Source organism: Cyprinus carpio, chromosome A17 (assembly GCF_018340385.1).
Source record: "Cyprinus carpio isolate SPL01 chromosome A17, ASM1834038v1, whole genome shotgun sequence".
Classification (NCBI taxonomy): domain Eukaryota; kingdom Metazoa; phylum Chordata; class Actinopteri; order Cypriniformes; family Cyprinidae; genus Cyprinus; species Cyprinus carpio.
In genome coordinates, this window is record NC_056588.1 from 9,134,550 (window position 1) to 9,155,711 (window position 21,162).

General features: G+C 36.3%; 1 pseudogene; it reads right to left on the bottom strand.

The window, feature by feature from the left end:
• Positions 1–274: 274 nt before the first annotated feature.
• Positions 275–19,213, bottom strand: LOC109071091 (annotated as a pseudogene).
• Between the last annotated feature and the right edge of the window lie 1,949 nt (positions 19,214–21,162).

Consider the following 21,162-nt stretch of genomic DNA (forward strand, 5'->3'; position numbering starts at 1 on the left):
GAAATCTCAGACTTTATCCCAAAGTGGGCTCAAATTTGCTATAATAACATTGTTGAGATCACTACAATATATGTGATCGCTTACTTCTTTCATTCTGACAGTTTCTTGTATAAGTGGCACATACACTACCGTTTAAAAATATAGGGTCATTAAGATTTTTTTTTTTTTTTTTTTGTAAAATGTTTTTGAAACATTTGCTCAAGAGGTTATATTTATTTGACAAAAAAAAAAAAAATCAATGAAACAGTAATATTGTAGAATATAATTACAATTTCAAATAACTGTTTTCTATTTTAATACATTTAAAAATATAATTTATTCCTGTGATGGGAACGCTTCAGAAATCCTTCTTATTTGCTAATTTGGTGCCCAAGAACTAAACTTTTTTTAAATTATTATTATCAAAGATAATTTTTTCCCCAGGATTTTTTGGTGAATAGAAAATTCAAAACAACATTTAATTGAAATATACAATGTAAAATTCTTTGCTGTCACTTTGATCAATTTAATGCATCCTTCCTAAATAAAAATATAAATTTCTTAACAAAAAAGTTTATGCTAAAACACTGATTCATACATTATATAAAATATATTTTGTTATGGATAAGGAAAGTGAATACAGACCCACTTTGAACCAAACAAAAGATAAAAATTAAACAATTGGGAAAAAATAGATTTTGTAGTCACGTGTTTGGTTAGTTTGGATGAACTACGCTCAAAATGTTCTGTTTGTGTGTAACTTTACGGCTCTACATAAAAGAGCAGATACTCACAACCTATGAGCTCCTATGAAGGCTTGAGCTAATCAGTGTATATTGTGGTTGTCGTGTGTTACAGTGTCCTGGTCCCTTGTGTTCTGGCCTGGCTCTGGTTGGGTTTGCTTATGGGGAAGATCCAGAGCAATACTGGAATTCGCTGGAGGGGAATGGTTGAAAAGTTAAACAGATGATCTGGTTCAAGAGACAGAAAAAAATGTGCTGAAGTGTGTGTGTGTGTGACTGACTATTATTCTTTGCAGCCTTCAGCGCTTCCCTACGTCTGTGCAGGGCTTTCTCCAGCTCAGACTTCGGTGATGGCGACGGAGGGCGTGTCCCAGGCAAGGAGGAGGGGCCGGGACACTTGACAGAAAGTTCTAAACTTCTAAACAGAAAGATTCCGTTACTATACCAAGGCTGCAAAAACAGTAATATTGTGAAATGTAATTATATTTTAAAATAACTGTTTTCTATTTGAATATATTTGAAATGTAATTCATTCCTGTGATGCAAAGCTGTATTTTCAGCAGCCGTTACTCCAGTCTTCACAGTGTCACATGATCCTTCAGAAATCGTTCTAATATGCTGATTTGATGCTCAAGAAACCCTTCATATTATTTTCCATGTTGAAAACAGTTGCTGCTTACTATTTTTGTGGAAATTATTCTACTTTTTAACAAGATTCTAGAATAGCATTTATTTGAAATAGAAATCTCTTGTAACATTATAAATATTTACTGTCACTTCAGATCGACTGAATGCATCCTTGCTAAATAAAAGTATTTATTTCTGATTATATTTGATCGGCTAATAGTATTAGTAATTTCATTAAATGACACTGATTCACTGAATACTTTCTTTAAAGAAAGTTTAAAGTAGTGAGGGTTTTTGTGTTGGTATGAGTTTGTATGAAACGTGTACCGGTCCTTGTCTGGCTCTGCTGGATCTCTGGCAAACATGTCGGAGTTGAACTCCTTTTTTGATTCGCTGCATCATCTCATCCACAGCTTGATGTCTGATGTCCTTTTCTGTCAGACACACACACACACACACACACACACACACACACACACACACACACACACACACACACACACACACACACACACACACACACACACACACATACACACAGACAAACAAATGGGATTTCTATAAGAGCACATTTAAACAGATCAACACAGATGTAGATAAACACCTCTGCTGCTTTTCATTAGCAGTCATTTCAGACACAGAATAATATCAGACATACTGACACCACTAAACAGAACTGCAAAGGTTTCTATTTGTGCTGGCATGCACAAATATAATAAAAAAAGAAATCAAAAGAAAGTTGATCTATGATGTTTTTTTTTTTTTTTTTTTTTTTGTTAAGTGTCCTTGGCAAACTCTTTTAGTCATTCTGTCATTAACTGTAACAAAGAAATATAAATATTACCTGCTCACCAGTCTGATGTTTTTTCTGACATTATAAAAATCTCTCTAAACATTCTCTTTTGCGAAGGCTCTAAAATTGCATTTCAGAGCTAGATTATAGTTTCAGAGCTAGATTATAGTAAAATTATATTCTTATGTTAATATGAGATCATAAAAATGTTGTTCAATATTAACAAGAACACCTGAAAGAAAACTGAAATTATTTGAGAAAGTATCTAAGCTTTGGCCCGCACTTATACTTATTATAGGAAGTGAAAGAATTTTAGTCAATCCATTCAAAGATCACCATTCCGTGTAAATATTCAAACCCAGTGAAAAAGCAAATCAAGCGCTAGTGATAAAAGGAAGGCTAAAGTTCACTGGTCAAATTCTATAAATCTGAACATCATGCCAATAATTGAAAAATTGTCAACTTTTTTTAAGCATAAATGGGTAATGACTTATCCAAACTCTGTACAAAAGTGTTTGTCCTTCAGCAAAATGCTGCAAGTCTTCCTTTTTTTCTCCCACCTTGTTTTTTAGTATAAGGCTGAAAGAAATGGCTAAGGACAAACTTGAACTTGACCAAGTCTTTCATTTTTACCCACTACTGTGATAAAGAGCAGAAGTATACTTTGTGTTAAAGTGTACATTAATTACATTCCATCTGACTCCATGCACTGCAGATTTTTGACACTGATCAGAAAGCTCAACATAATCGTCTGAAATCTTTCATGTGGTTTGACGTTGAACACAACTGTAGGGCAGCCCTGCTAAAGAAACGAAAAAATGAAAAAAAAACCTTGAACCATCAGCCATCACTGATTACTGGTGCTTTTAAATGATCAATCTATGTAAACTTTTCATGTATAAATTATAATAAAACAAAAGGTTTACAGATTGGAAATGAACTCCGATGGGTCTTCATTCTTTGCCTGGGGTTTTCTCAGAGGAGTCCTTCTCCACTAATGCAATTTCAGTGCTCACATCTTTTTTCTTACGAAGTATAGACAGTAATGAGCTAAAAGAGACAGAGACAAAAGAAAACTAAAGAATTAAAGCAACATTTCCTGTTTCAACAAGAAATATGTCATTGAAACTTCTCAATGAGCAAACAGCCTAATGACTGAAGTTTCCATGAGATATGTTTTACTTTTAAGGGTGCTTTCACACTAGCACTTTTGGTGCACACAATTGACATCATAGTTCGGTTCGTTTGGATGATGTGAACGCTGTCTTCCGAGCTCAGGTGCGCACCTGCTAATTGTACCCGAGTCCAATTAAAAAAAGGGTGGTCTAGGGTACGGTTCATATGAACTCCGGTATGGTTCGCTGCGGATGTGAACGCAATTGTACCAAATCATGGAAGTGAGCTGCTATTAATGACGTATTATTCGATAAAAATGTGTTTGTGTGTGTGTTTGACTCACTTTCCTGACGAGCGTGACTGACGTGCTGCAAGCAGAGAGCTGTATATCTCATTTCTGTTCGCCTTCAGTGTTTTTAGATCATTTGCAGTACATTCGTAAGACAGACGTAAGTGCCGTTATGTACCAAAGCTTTGTAAACAAAACTAACGGTTCAGAAACGTAAATATACATATAAAAGTGCAGAGAGCAATGTCATGCATTTGCCAGCTTCTCCTGCGCCGCCATTACTAAGCAACAGGCTAAACGTGACGTGACATACAGCCAAGTATGGTGACCCATACTCAGAATTCGTGTTCTGCATTTAACCCATCCAAAGTGCACACACACAGCTGTGAACACACACAGCCGGAGCAGTGGGCAGCCATTTATGCTGCGGCGCCCGGGGAGCAGTTGGGGGTTCAGTGCCTTGCTCAAGGGCATCTCAGTCGTGGTATTGCCAGCCTGAGACTCGAACCCACAACCCTAGGGTTAGGAGTCAAACTCTCTAACCACTAGGCCACGACTTTCCCCTAAAACAGCTGCTGGCCTGATGACGCAAACGAACCATGGTTCGGACCCAAATAATATAATATGAACGCAGTCCAGCAGGGGCAGGGGGAGCAATCGAACTCTGGTTCGGACCAGGCAAGCAAACCAAGTGTGAAAGCACCCTAAGTTGTATTTCTTCATTTTGATGGTTTTCATTACAAACAGACACTCACCTGAGTGGGTTACTTAAGGGGGCAGAAAGTGGAGGTGGAGGAGGGGGTCCAGGGACAGCTGATTAGAGACCTGCTGGAGCTTCTTTTTCAGTTCCTCCACTACAGAACACACATACAAACACTGGGTTATTTTAAGTGTTGTTCAAAAGTTTGGACCAGTAGGATTTTTTTTTAATAAATTAAATTAATAGTTTTATTTAGCAAAGATGAATTAAATTGATAAAAAGTGACAACAATGAAATGTATAATGTGACAAAACTTTTCTATTTCAAATAAAATACTGTTCTTTTGAAATCTCTATAAATGAAAGAATCCTGAAAAAAAATATATCATGGTTTCCACTAGATTATTTTAGCATTGATTAGAGCAAGATAAGATTTCTTGAATACCAATTCAGCATATTAGATTGATTTCTGAAGGATCAGGTGACATTGAAGACTATATTTGCAGTAATGGCAGCTATAAATTCAGCTTTGCATCACAGGAATAAATTACATTTATATTAAAATAGAAAACAGTTATTTTAAACTGTGATAATATTTCACAATGCTACTGTTTTTATTGTATTTTTGATCAAATCAATGCAGCTGTGGTGAGCATAAGACACTTCTAAAAACTAATCTAAAAACCGACCCCATACTTGGTACCTGTGAATCTGAGGTCTTTGGCCTCGGTTTCAGCTTTAGTGTGTTTGTGCTGCCACTCTTTTCTCTCCTCCTCCAGCAGTTCAATCTGTCTTTGTAATGCTGTCAGCTGCTTCTTTAATTCACTGCTGTGTATCTGCTCTTCAAGAGCCTTTACCTGAAGTCCACCGACATACACAACACAACAATCAAAGACAAAAACACGGGGGGTAAAAATGGAATGTGATCTTTGAACTTTGAAGGTATAATTCACTTATAAAATGAAAACTCTGTCATAATCTCATCAAATGAAATGGCGAACAGGTCTACTTTACCATTTTTTACTATACAAAAAAATAGCTGCTGGGACACTGGACCAGTGATTTTTACTGTCACTGAGATACTATTATAGTTTTTAGTAATATATTTTCTGTTTTTATTTCAATTTTGGATGAAGTTTTGATAATTTTGTTGTGTGTTTTTATTGGTTTTTTTATTTGTCTATATTATTATTTAGTTTAGTTTGCCTTGGTCTTATCTTTTAAGCCTTTTAGAAAAGGCAAGGCAAGTATGAACTGCATGGGTGTGTGTTTTGGTGTGAAACTGGGAAGGGTTGATTCGATTGGTTTTTCTGTTATTATTTTAATGATATTCAGTCGGCACCCTCTCAGGACACTGTGAACTAATGGACAGTGTGGGGATTAATGTGTGTGTCTGTTTGTGTTACCTTCTGTTGATGCTCCAGTCTCTGTGTCTCTAAAGTGTGTGTCAGTGTGTTGATCTCTGCCAGAGCTTTCTGTAGAGCTTCTGTTGGAGACACACTCGGGATCAACATCTGGCTTTGTCTTTTCAGCTTCTTCTGCTCTACTAGCATCTTCATTCACCCACAGAGAGACAAAGAGATAAACACACATTCACACCATTTAACATATTCCAGGAATCCAGAAATATTCAGAGTTCCTGGAATGTCTTATACATTTCAATAAAATCATTTTGAAATTAAACCAAACTGAGCTTTCACCTCATGTGCAAACTTCTCTGCTTCAGAACGCAGGTCCCTCTCAAGCTTTAGATCCTCCTGCAAAGCCTCAAACTCATCTAGAGCATACTGAGAAACTACACACATTTACAGGAAAGCCTTTGAGCCCCGATGTCCTTGGCAAACATTTCAAACACACAATATTGAATACTGTATAATTTAAATTCCTATTGAATTTCTGCATTCAGATTTCTGTGATATTTCCATGATCTGTTTGAGTCTATAATCAAGCTAAAGTTGTCAGAAATCACTCAGATCTGCATAAAAATACTGTATGACTTATTGTTATTGTAATAATTATACAAGAAACATAGTATAGGCTTTGAATGAAGTAATGAAGATGTAGCAGAGTGCGAGTACAGCAGTAAGGAAAATTAATGTCGGGACTGGAAAGCAGTAGAGCGAGAGAGAGACAGAGAGAGAGACAGATTGATAAGATTGAAGAGAACAGGAGCACAACTGACCTCTGTTGTATTTTGCCAAGAGCTTCTTTTGTTGGAATGTTTCAGCTATTAAAACAGTATTATCATGTTTCTCTTTCAGGAGCTTAGGAAGAAAGGGAGAGCGAGGGCTTCATTTATTTGCGTTAAACTGATTCATCTGAAACACTAAACAACATGACACAAAGACAGGCCCCTCACTGTGAAACATGGCAAGGGTTAATGTTAAAGACTTTAAGGAGGTGGATCAAAAATTTGTTCTTCATTAAAAAAAGATTTTAGAGTGTATATTGTAGACCTTTTTAAAATGATGCACGGTAGATCTTTCTTAAAGATGAGTAGTAAGTTAATGCAGTAAAACCTAAGATCAAATGCCTTTCTCACATACTTCCTGCCTAGTTTGGCAGAGCTGCTCTCTTGTCGCCTCCAGATCGATTGTAATCTGCTTCTTCTCAGCCAGGATCACCTCTAGTTTATCCTTCAGCTCTAGCACAAATAAACAAGACAAGTATTAATAATAATAAATAAAAACAAAACTCTGCAGTAAAATTCTCAAGTGTCTCGTAACCAAACATTTGAATTGAGAACTGCACTGGAGGGCAATATGACTTGCATTTTTAGTCTGTCTCTCACAAGAAGCATTTGTTGTATGACCTAATATTTGGTTTGTCCTTTTCAGTGCTTGAAAAAAAGCCTGTGGTCACTTTCAACTGTTGCTTAACTGTTGTTTCAATATAAAGATCTTTCAAAAAATTGCATTCAATATTTAAAACACATAAATAAATAAATAAATAAATAAATAAATAAATAAATAAATAAATAAAACATTTAATATAACACTGAAAAACAAAAGCCTGTTACTCTGAACTGTTGTTGTATGTGTAAAGTGTAAAAATATTTTAAATTTAATATCTAAAACAAATTAAACAAACAAATACATAAATTAAATGTTCTGTATTTTTCTGTATTAAAATATTAATTATCTAATAGCCTCAAAAACTAAACACTTAATGGCATAGGCGTCTAATTTAGAAAAAAAACTGCAATTCTTTCGCTGCCTGTGCCATATAAATTATACTCTTCACCTTTAAAATTAATCTTCGGATGCAAAAAGTTTAAAGTTATAATTTTTTTTATTAAGCAATACATTGTTTGACAGTGCATTGACCCACCTATAATGACAATCTGACAGTGGGAGGAGCTACAGACACCTGACTCCTCCTCCTGTAGATCTTCATCATCATCATCATCCAGACTGATCTCAGCGATGACATCGGCACCAAGGTGGGACATATAGAGCATACTCTTCCTCTTCAGAGAACGGTTCTGTCTGTTCAACTGAGAGAAAGACATACATCTGTGTATTTGAAAGATACTTTTATCCAAAGCAGCTAAAAGTGCATTTAATGTATACATCTGAACTCATGATCTGAGTGCTGCTAGCATCACACAGTACCAATTGAGCTACACTATCAAAACATGAATTATCTTGGTCTCGGTGAAGAGAATGAAAATCCAGTGTCTATTGACAACATAAGAAAAAGTTAATCTAGTGAGGTCAATGTCGTCATACTTTTAGGAATAATCAGAGATCAAAATGACACCAGTAACACCACAAATGATATAAAACCCAAGCCGGTGATTTTCTGCATTTGTCACAGAGCGAAAAGATATGAGAAATCAAATCAGCAGCATGTAGACAGACCAGCCCACTGGAACCCCAGCGGGTGCCCATGCAATTCCCCTCAATCACACAGCCAAACACACACAGCACGAACACTCTGGAAAAGAGCAATAATCAAGGGCAAAATAATAGACATTTCATTACACATATACAGGAGCAGCAGACACTCCTGTTTTCGTAAATAATTACAGCATTCTATCATGTGTGGCCACGGACCCCCTCCCTTGCCACATGCACATACCTGCATCCGAGAAATTTTACCTTTTTGAACATCCAATTAAAGTAATTTAAGACTGGTCATTCACACTTCAATTAGGGAGGCCACTTAATGGAAATTCAGAGAGCCAATGGGGGTGGAGGTATGTAAATTAGTCCCAGATGACATTCCGGTCAGAGAGAGAAAAAGAGTGGGAGGCAGGATTTAAAAAAAAAAGCCCCTTCTTTAACAAGCCTTTATTAATGACATCCAAGTAAGGACGCACAGCACGTGAATCCATTTCCTGATGCCATCCTTCCTGCTGAATGCATCTTTTAAAAAACGCAATCAACAACACATAATATGGGGATAAACACGCAGACACACACGCATACATGCTCGCTCTGTGATAATCATCTGGCATTGATGAGAGCGCAGCGGTGAAATTACACAGTGGCAGAAATCAGACGTGTGTCCCGAGGTGGCCAGGCCCCTCATCTCCTCTGATCACACATCAAAACAAAATGTCATGTGTTTGCATTGCACTTTGATTTGCCTGCCACCACTCGCGAACCCTCATCCATTACTGCTTTTTAATTCAAAATGTTCCAAGGTTTAAGAAATTGATTATGATTTTTTTTCTCTTCTCTTTTTCTTGTCTGCCTCAGGGTCTCTTGGCAGACAAAATTACAGCCGTCATATACACTAAATAAATCATACCGGTGAAATGTTGAGACTATTTGAGACAATTCCACTTGCCATCCTCCAATCACACCTACCAAAATTTTTGGACTAATTTAAATGTAAATTTGGGATGAGTCAATGCTGTAATTTTCACAACGTATCCTTCACACTTTCAAAAAAGAAGTGAGATTTATTTCCATTCTGCGGGGCTGAGATGCAAAACAAGTCAGAGTCTTCCACATTTGTCTTATAAATATTTGCAAGGTTAGTTCACATAAATACTGCGACAATCAATATTTCATGTCTAGTTATTTACTTATTTACTGGTTAAGTAGCCCAAAAATAAGTGGAATAATGTCTGCTGCTCATTATGGCAAAATATACTAAAGAATACACCTATATTACAGATATGATCAATATCAAAAAAATACCAAGGTGATAGCAATTTTCATGGCAGACAAATGGCCAGCATTAAAATTTAATACAGTTTTATATAAATAGATTAATAGAAACACTAAAAGTTATCCAATTTAGGCCAATAATGTACCTTATGAAAATGAGTATCTTGTTTGAGATATGCTAATGGTGACATTTTATAGTGTTATTAAATATTTAGGGTTTTAAAAGATTAAGTTGTTAAGTTAAAATTAGATAACAAATGTAAAAACAGAGAAAATTAGCAATATCTTAAATATTTATTATAGAAATATTTATTACATCTGTAGCATCATGTGACACTGAAGTCTGGATTAAAGACAATCAAAGGCCATCACATTTTTTTGAACATTTAAAAAAAATATAAGAATAGAAAAGTTATTTTAAATTGTAATAATACTTTCTTGCTATCTTGGTGAGCATAGGAGACTTCTTTCAAAAACATTAAAATCAATGATTTTAATGCAAGAACATTGGACTTGAGAGACCAATCTGATGCAAAGTGTTTCCTGCCTTATAATAAAGACATGAGATATTTGAGATAAATCGGAAGTTGAAAGAGCAACTAGTGACAGACATCAACTGCATCCTCAAACAATCATGTGTCCTGACAGATGGAAGATGAGCAAACCTGTGGAGGCCGAAACCTACAGGACTCTCCTGCTGTTAGTCACACAGACGTGAGGGGCTCGTAGCAGGGATGTTCAGAGCAGCCAGGACAAAGGGCATCTGCACCAGTTTTCATGCGCAGTGGCCGTCGGTGAACACAGAACAAGCTGGGCTGTGCATTTAAGGATGTCAGGAAACCATTGATTGGTTAAATCAAGCTTTTATCCAACACATAATGCTGAGGCACAAAACGGCCCAGCTGCAGGTCTATTTCCTTCGTACAAATGAAATGCTCTGCGGTCTTCCTCAACCGCAGCTCTCAGAAAACATCTGCGATGGCTTCAAATACTTCAAGGAAAAAAATGGAGCTATACCTCAAGAGAAATCTAACAAGCGATTCTCAAGAAATGGCAGGACAAAAATCCTGTCATCCACGCTAAATAACAATGAGGCAGCAGGGTTGTCACCTCAGTCTATTTTGTCAAGTACAAAAAAAAAAAAACCTCGTCCGTTTTCATTTGCACAGTGAAATATATTCTTATTTTCGACACAGAAAGACATCAAATGACAGCTAGCCTGCTTCTAAAACGCAGGACAACAGTGTCCTTTTTCAATCTAAAGACTATTTTCTCCTGGTCTTTATCTCTTTTATCTGTGTCTTTATTCCTTTCACTGCTACTGTTCTCTCATTTCTCTCTCTGTGTGTGGTGATCAGCGCTCATCACCGACAGACAGCAGAAGAAAGTTGATTCATCCATCAGAGAGACGGCAATGAGCTGGTAATCGTTCCCACTAATTTGCCACACACCTGGGCTTTTAGAGATCCATTTACCTGCTGAGCGCTCAGTGTAGATGCCACTTCACTTTTTAGACCCGACTGAGCCTGAACGGCAGAACTGAAACTCAACTAAACAATGTGCTGAGCTGGGACTGATGACAAATTGAATACTTCTGTAATGAGCGGGTCCAGTGAGGTGGGCTGGCAGTCAACACCAAGATGCAGGTATATGGGAGGGAGACAGTCTTTAAGATTGACTCCAGCATGAACTGAATGGATTGACTGCACATGTGGAGTACAATTGTGTGTACTTTGTTCAGGATGGAGGAGGAAATAAATGGATGTAAGGGTGGTTGGATAGAGGCATGGTAGATCTCAATTTATTTACCATGAAAGCATAAGCGAAAACATGGGTATATGATTCTGGAAATATTGTTTCTGAGAAGAGTAGAGCAGAATTGAATGAAACGAGAAAACAAAGGATATTAGAACAGAACATAAAGTATCAAGACCAAATGAAAAAGATAAAAAGATAATCAAGGGAAACAGAATCAAATCAAACAAACAAACAAAAAGAACAGAATGAAATGAATCAGAATAGAACAGAGGATAGCAGACGAGAAAAAAAATCTAAGGAATCAGAACAGAACAAAGGAGAATCAAAGGAAAGGAAACAAAAGAGAACAAAATCAAATGAATCAGAACAGAACAGAAAGGAAGGAATCAAATGAAAAATAACAAAAGAGAAATCACGTGAAAAAGGGCACAAGAGAATTAAATTAAGCAGAATCAAATCCCAAAAAAGTATAAATACAGTACAGAACACAACAGAGAGCAGAAGAAAATCCAATTAATCAGAACAGAACAAAGGAGAATCAAATGAAACAAAATATAACAGAATTAAATAAAACAACATAATTATATGACAGAAAAAAATCTAATAAATCAGAACAGATGAATATCAAATGAAACAGAACAGAATAAATTTAAATAAAACAGAATGAAATCAAACAAAACAAACACAAATATAGCTACAAGCAGCGATATGGGGCCAAGAGCATGCTAACACAACGCTAGCAAGGATTTGAACTGTGTTTTGAATAGCTGATGTCATCCCAGTCAACAAGTGTACTTCATCCCTACTTGAAACATCTTTGTAATTCTTATATAATAATTTATACATTTTGTTTTATTTCATATTTTTAATTGAAAGATTAATATGGACATGGAATATTTATATCCACTGATCACAATGGCTGCAACTTCTGCATCAATTCTTGCCATAGTACCTCTTGCAGTCTGGGCATATGTCACACTGAGTTTCGAACCCACCACATGAAGCATTCAGGATCCGTGGTGTAACACATTGAGCTAGTCGTTCTTGCATGTTCACCAGGCTTCTGTGGTTTCAGTCTGAGAATGAGCTCACAAAAAAAGTTCCTTATCACATTAACCAGATTAGCATGCGAAGCTATGGCGGACAGGCACATTGATGGAAAATGACATATTAAATATCATCAGAATCGGCATAACCCAGGGAATGAAGGGATATAAAAACAACAATTTGGACAATGTTTTCAAAAGTTATAAGCATTTTTGCAATAATCTATATATCTTTGGAATGCTAGGTGGCACTGTATTAAAACTTATCAGATACTTCCGGGACATCCTGTCAGTGAAACTTACCCATTTTTGTGCAAGTGTGTCAAATGATATAAAAGATATTGCAAGTTTTGATAAAATTTCAAAATGGTGGACAGAATGGTTCTATTGATTTTCTGACTAACAGTTCAAAAGTTATTAGCAAAAATCAGGGCTCTGAACCGGTTCAAGGAGCAAAAATGATATTTTGACAGGAACAGAACCAGAAACAAAATAAAATTTCATAGTCCCAAACAGAATCGAAAATTTGAAATGGCAATTAACCAGTTAATAATGTTATTTTATCATTCCATTTAATTTTTGAAATTTGCTGTCAACCAATCACAATTTGCAGTAGTACGGCCTGCAAATGTGACTCTGACGTCAATGAGTGAAATGCCCACTCAGCTGTGAACTCATCATAGGTAAGTCGCAAAGTCAATGCACCGGCGTTAAGAGTTTAGGATTCAACAGATCACATGCACATGCAGCGCTTCTGTGAACGGAGAAAACAGAATAAAACTATAGGCTTACATAAAAAGGAATATAGGCGTATACAGGAAATATATTTCATTTAAATCACTGACAGATGACAAAACGAAAGAAAAAAGTGTGCTATGGTTCATAGTGACGCGTTCCAAAATTCTCGGAAAGGAAAACGAGACAGCAGAAAGTAGTTTTCTTAAGTTTGCAAAAACCTGACAGTTTTGAATAATGTCTTGCTCCTATCTGTAGCCTATAACCAACCAGCGTTGGTATGACCATCGCGCCGGCGCCTCACACGCACACAACATATTTTTGCGACGTTGCAGCCTGTTCATTATCAAAATAGAATACAGTTAAAGAAACAAATAAAAAGTTATACTGCTCCGTTGTACAAAATTTGTTGCTATCAGCGTGAGCAGCGCCACACAGTGCTGTTAGAGCCAATGTAAAGGATGATGATGAAAGTACAAACCCTTTCCTATAATAAATAATATTTTAGCATCCAGATACATTGCGAATATGGAAACATTTGGATTTGTGCCGAATGAGAGAGGTAGACATCTGTTTTTGGATTGACGTTTTTATAGCCTAAACGCATAGCCTTAACTTTAGAGGATTTGTTGTGGAGAGAAACTAATAATGGGGTTTATAATGTTTGTAAAAATTTTGCTTTAGCCTACTGGCATTTTAGCCTAAATTATTTCTTAATGTAATGGGGCTAATAAAATACGACATGAGCCTATACGCAACTTAGGCCTATGTTTTTTTTCACTCTCAAAACGCAATCTTATACAAGTAGCATTTTTTAACAATGCAGCAAACATTTTTAAATTTCTTAAAAATACTTTAATGTCTTTAAAGTGTTGATAGATTTTTTGTTTTTTTGTTTAGTAGCCTACATTTGGCCAAAATCTAGAAAAGATGATGCTGTATTGGCTGTGACTAAGCGCAGCGGGTTAAAGGCTAACGTTACCGGATCTCTTCCTGTTTTTGATTCTTTTTCTTTTTGAGTAAAGAAAACACTGTACTTTATAATAATTATTATTATTATTAGGCCTATTATAGGCAAATAATTCATATTCTTTGAATAACGTTATTAACCGGTATTTCTTCTACCCGAACCGGTTTAGGAACGGAAATAATACAGAGGAACGCAGGAACAGAAACGTTAAAATATCGATTCTGCTCGGAGTGAACCGATAGATTTTTTTTCCTTTGTTTTCAAGCCCTGGCAAAAACAGCCAATATTTTGGATCATATGATCCATAGGTGGCATTGTTGTCATTTATGTAATTTGGCATGAATCCTCAGATCATGGTGTTGATGAAGCATACTACTTTTCATTTCGATTGATCAAACTTTGGCCAAGATACAGCCTCTGAACCAATTTCGGGTCGACCATATTAAGTCACAAAATCAAAAAAACTTTTTTTTTCACCACTAGGTCATAAATTCTGTTCAGACATTTCTATGCGGCTTGGTCCAAAAATCATATCTGCCAATTTTTTATAAGAATTTGACGAATTTTAAAGGAGTAGCAGCGAACCCCCCCCCCCCCCCAATAATATACTTTCCAAAATGCTCACTACAGTAATGGGTGGAGTCTTAATGTAAGCTATTGAATGTGATCAGCATGAAGAGAGTAATCAACTGTACTAAGTTTCATTTTTCTAGAGCAAAGGGTTCAAAAGTTTTAAACGTTTGAAAAATAAATATGTTTAAACTTGTGGTGATGCTACAGAGTTGGCCCTAGAGACCGCAAAGTTGGTCAGATCACCATTCATGACCATCACTACAAGTGTGCCAATATTCAGCATTTTCATGTTCCCTTCATAGGGCTGCAATTGACTCCCTTTTGGGAAGAAAAAGATTCATAATAAGAAGAAGACATACAGATACAATAGGGGCTACAGCCCCTTTGGGGCCTGGCCCCTAATTAAATACATTAGAACAGAACAGAATCAAATGAATCAGAACAGAACAAAGGAGAATCAATTGAACCAGAACACAACATAATCAAATGAAACAGAACAGAAATAAGGGGACTCAAATGAAACAGAATAAAAAAGAACAGACAATCATAACTTTATTGTAAAACCCCACCTTTGAAGCCAAAGCTTCTACACATTCTCTGCATGTCTTCTCGATCTCTAGATTCTCCTGAATGTTGTTCACCTCCTCGATCACCCTGTGTGACACTGAAGACAAGCAATATGTCAAATATTTTGATGTTTTCTTCAACAAACACACTACAGTTGTCACTACAGGCAGGCACACAACTAATTTTCTGTCATGCACACACTGGAGCAGTCAGCACAGTACATCATGACGTTCACAGACAAGGTCACAACATCATACAATTACTCTGTCCAGAGCACTGAAACTTAGAACAGCTCTTTATCAGTTATCATGCTCTCCAGACTCCTTTTGAGCAAGCTGACTAGGGACATCTGGTGTATGAAGCAGCTGAAACTACAGTTTTTATGGTGGCCACAACACATGCTAAAACAACGCAAGGATTTGAACTGTTTTGAATAGCTGATGTCATGGTAGTCATACAAGTGTTCTGTTGTGGGACATGCTGTACATCTAAATTTACTTGAAACATCTTTGTAATTCATATATAATTATTATACATTTCGTTTTATTTCATAATTGTAATTTAAAGATTAATATGGATTGATATGGATTAATATTGATCTATCACTCTGTTGGACCATTTAAGTGAACAGTTTTCCAGCATCATCTGCATATTTGAACCATTTCCAACACACATACACACACTACTTTTTTAAAGAAATTATAATTAAGGAATTATTAATTAATTAATTAATTAATATTAATGGAAGGATTATCAGGGTAATGTATCGTTATGGTAATGTAAAATGTATCAAAATATTAAGCAGAAGCAGCAGCAGATTTTTTGTGAGCACCAAATCAGCATATTAGAATGATTTCTGAAGGATCATGTCACAATGAAGACTGGAGTAATGACTGTAAAATTTCAGCTTTGCCACCACAGAAATAAATTACATTTTAAAATATATCCAAACAGAAAATAACTATTTTTTTTACTGTATTTCTGATCAAATAAATACAGCTGTGAAGAGCACAAGAGACCTTTTTCAAAAACATTAAAAACTGACCCCAAACTAAATATATACATTAACATATTTATGCTGAAAAAATTTATTTGTCCTTCTTTCAGATTTTCTTTCCCACTCAATAACCTCTCCAGCTTTGCCTGTTCTATAGATCTGTTTGAATTAGTTCAGTGCTTCCCTTCATACTGATCCTATAGGGACAAGAGACTGAGATCAGTGCAGGCCTGTTTAGCCGAGGCTCATTGTTTGGGTTAATCAAATTATCTGCGATGTTTCCTTTCTTTCACCGTCAAATCCAAGAACCTTCAAAAATCCAAAGTGTCTCTAAAGAGTCTCTCTTTGAGATATATTCCTAAATGCTTATGATTAGTCTGTCATGCACAAAAAGAGTCTCAAAACAAGCTGATTTGAGACTTAACATACAACATTCAAATTCAAAACGCAGTCAGTCTGATGAGTGGCCGCAATCTATCAACCTCCAAAGAGGCGGAAGATGGCGAGATTGAAGCCGCAGATGCTCTTAACGCCTGGAGCTCTTACCTTATTTATGTCCGTAATCACCAGAGACTGGCCACGGACCAGCTCACAGCCTCTTAACTAATTACACATTGTGGTTGAGAAGCAAAAACAGGAATTAGCACCATCACGGTCAGCGGCTGCCTCCCAATGACACCTAATTAAAACTTGATGAACGCCCATGTCTGCGATATCCAAGTTCCTGATGTAAGCCTTTCACTGTCACTCATTAAACAGTACTTAGCTGCCAGTTGGTCCCCCTCCACCCCATCTTTCATCTCTCTCTCTCACGGTAGTACTAGCACTAAGTGACAGGTTAATTGTAATAGCTGCTGCACATAAACCGGGCTAAGTGTGAGGCAGTTGTGGAGCAGGAGGGGGACGAGGGGGAGACTTCAGACGTCAGGCTTGGCAGCTTTAATTGTAAGTTTTGGCCTCGCCATCAACGTTACATCTTCAAATCTTTTTCTTCTCGCGCCGTTCCTCCATTTCCCCCACCCCCGGCTCTTCGCGCACGCGTCTTCTCAGAGACAGACAGTGATTACGTGCACGAGGACGCCAAGTATAATGCTATCGGGCCTGGGTGTTGGAGAAGTGAATTAAAGCCTCTGATGCTGTTTCTACAGCGCCAAGCTTGATGAGGGGGCAGATGCCTTTGTGGTCTTATCATTAGAACACAATGGTCATGTTGTCATCAACCTTGCCATCTCCAATTGAAAAGACATGATTGTGTGTTGGGGGCTTTTTCCTCGCTCGTTCGCCCCCCACCCAGCCAGCCTCCCCCTCAGTCGCTTTGCGCTGAATAGAAGCAATTTTCCAAGAGCTATGAAATCACGTAATAGCTCCTAATATGCAGCTGCTCTGCTAGAAGCTGCAGCCACTATTTAAGTGGAAGTCATACACAATACGTGTTTATGGCAGAGGAAACATGAGCAAAGGCCAAGATTATTCACAAAAACATGCGCTCTTCTCTATCAAATAATGACCTATTTTGTGCATTAAAATGAGAATGTAATGGATTTCCCCCTCCCCAACACCACTGGCCATTTGTTCTGCTTTTTAAAATTTCGCCTTCTAATTCACGTTTGAATTCCACGTTTTCCTGGCAAAGAAAAAAAAGGTGACATTTGTATAGACACGCAAGAGAGGTGAAGTGTGGCGTTTTGACGAGGGAAGGACCGCCGAAAAACCCATTTGAGACTGAAACCTGTCGCTTTCCCCCTCACTCAGGTGTGTGTGACTGATGTCAACCCCAAACTTCAGATCAGACTATGAGAGCGAAAGCGGTCGATAGCTCCACTCATGTCTGCAAAAAGAACATCTCAGATCTGAATTTGGTACCTAATGTATTCATCAAAACATACTACCTAGCATTTCATACCCATTTGGGCACAGTAAATGTAAACTCAAATACATAGTTTGTTCACACACATTGAAATTGTAGCAGGATTTGGAGAGCTACTCCAGTTGCTTTGATTTAGTGCAGTTTGAATAACATTAAAACATGTCTTGTTGGAAAACATGGAAATGATGATTACAGGAATAACTAGGAGTGTCTGTATGGAATGGTGTGATAGTCCTTGCAATATCCTGGGATCAAAGTCCAAAGGAGCAAAGCATAGCCTGTATTTCCCTCAGAAACTGAAGTGGAAGTAGTCTTTATAAATCAATGGGATTTACAATACACTTTTGTTTTAATGTACTACACAGAAGGATGTCTGATTGACATTAAGTGAATTTAAAGATCTTTGAAGTGAATCTAAGATCTTAAAAACCAACCTTGTTCAAATTCTTTCAGCTTCTGTAAGGCATCATCTCTCTCCTCTTGCATTTTTTTTTTACACTGAAACAAAATTAAATAATTGTTCATAAAAATCTATCATATATATGGCAGGTTTAGTGGCACTGAGTAAAGTATGCACTGATAGAAGAGTTTTTTTTTTTTTTTACTTATTTAAAATTATAAAATAAACATTTTAATTTTTTAAATGCAAAACAATCCCAAAATATAATTGTAAAGGGATAGTTCACCCAAAAATAAACGTTCTGTCATCATTTATTCACCTTCAAGAATGTATAACTATTTTCTATTTCATATATTTTAAAATGTAATTTATTCCTGTGATTGCAAAGCTGAATTTTCAGAAGCCACTATATTACTCCGGACTATAGTGTCACATGATCCTTCTGAAATCATTCTGATCTACCACCCCCCCATCTTGATTAAGTAAATGCATTTTTGTGAACATAAAAGTGTTCTTTCAAAAACACTGAAAAAAATCTTACAACCCCCAAACATTTGAATGGTAGTAAACATAAAGGTGATGACAGAATTTTCTGTTTGAATACAATGAAAGTCAATGCAGTGCAATGCTGTTTTGACACCACTGACTTTCACTATATGGAAAGAAACTGCTGAAAAATATTATATTTCTGTATGATATCAAGATTTTCAAAATATTTTATTTTATTTTTGGGTGAACTATCCCTTTAAGACCATGCACAGATTTTGTAGAAGTGCAAGGGGAAAAAAGGGGACTGAAAGAAAGGACAGAATGACAACAAATGTCTTACCTCCTTCTTGATTTTCTCATATTCTCTTTGGAGGCTTTCATACTGGAGAATTACTGCTGAAATACAAGGACGCCAAACATGTCTCACAACTTCCCATGAACTCCACAGTCAATTAATGCAACACACTATACAGGAGATCAACTCAGGAGGAAACTTCTACTGCAACCCAACACTCATGTCCAGCATGAGGACTGCTCATGGAAACTAGTGCTAATTTAAACAGAATTATTTTTAAAGTTGCAAAAATATAGAATTACAAATAGCGGAAATTCTCTTCCAGGATGAAAAATACATAATATGCTGGATAAGATGATAACAGTTCCACTCATAACTGTCTACATTCTGCCTGTAGTATGAATCAGCATCAGCTCTACTGAATATGCATCTAATTTTAGAATAGAAGACATGATCTGTAAAGGGTTTACAAACCACACTGTCTGTGGGTTATTAATGTCACGGTGACACAGGCTACCATGGAAAAGCCATAGCAGACAGTTTTAAAAAAGTGCTTTTGAGCAAAAAGATACCATATAAATATTGCCTTACATCTTTCAGAGTGATTTCAGTCTTGAGTCTTGATTACTAGTCACATGACTAGAGCTTTCAGAGATGGCATCATAAAACGTCAAATCCAGTCATATTAATACTCAAATGTATCATAATTGTCATATCATTTTAATACACATTATATTAGAGTAAATATGAATTTACTCTAGTTCACCAACCACGATTTTCCATAATAATTCTATTAAATTTTACAGATCAGCTGAGAAATTAGTTCCTGTTAACACTTAGGCTACTAAAAATCAGTTTGTTTCATTTGGTTATCCAAGGATTAAAACACATTGTGCTTATTTAGCTGGGGAAAACAGAGAATTAAAAGGGCAATAAAGAAAGATGTCAAGACAGACGGCAATAAACGTTTCATCTTTGCATGAAAACAAAAGAAACGCCAGGATGTTCACCAAAAATGTGTGTGCATGTGCACAACAAGCCTCTCAATGCAAAAGGATTTATGTTGTATTTGTAAAGGAGTATTTTCCTCTACATGCAGAAGGGATTACGATGTACAGAGAACGTTATAATACAATCTTTGTTCCACTTTAGTTCAGAATTTGTTTGTTGGTAAATAGATTATTTGTTTCCCTCGTACAAAAACTATTATGGGCTTTTTCTTTCTGAGAATAAGGTTAAAATAAAGTCGACATTAAGATGAGTGTTATAACTAAAAAAAAAAAAAAAAAAAACTATTTCATGTAGGCCTATTATTATAGAACCTGTGTGTTGACTGTTACAGTTTCAGCAACCTAGTTTCTATACACTATTAAGTGCACTAGTTAGAGCACTCCAGCACTCCTTATGCATTCAACACAGCCACGCTTACCCTAGTAGTTGGACAGTTCTGAAATCATTTTCCCCTTTTTCTGCTCTCCCGTTGACGCCTTTAAGAGCTCATGTGGTTACTTATTCAAGACTCTGGTTAAGCGTAGCGCGAGCGACACAGGAAATGACACCTGGTCTCTCACCTAAGGTCATCAGCATGCTCCATTAAAGTAAAAAATGTACCACGCAAACCATAGTTCTTCCTCGAATATAGTTACAACAATAAAAAGTGGTAACATGGTTTTAGCAAAAATGGCTTAAAAAATAAAGAGTACAAATTACACTCTTTATGATTTTACAGTAGTTTTCCAACTAGACAGTTCTAGACCTAGCATGGACTTCGAGAAAATAATTTTTTTTTTTAATCACATCGTTTTACACTCTTTCAGTTAATTTAAAAAGTTTTTGTTTTTTTTTTGGTAATAATGGATATTTCTCTCAGTGTCATTTTCACATCTTAAATAATGTGATGTTTTACAGCATTATGTGGCGGAAATTATGGTGGTAGAAATGCTGAAAATAGCCAGCATTTTATATATAATACACACAATACCTATAATTTTCACTTTCTGCTCAGTTCCGCAAAATTATTGCAGGATGAAACATGACACACAAACAATAATAATAAAGACAATTTTAAAATTGATATTTACCTTGATTTTTCCTGT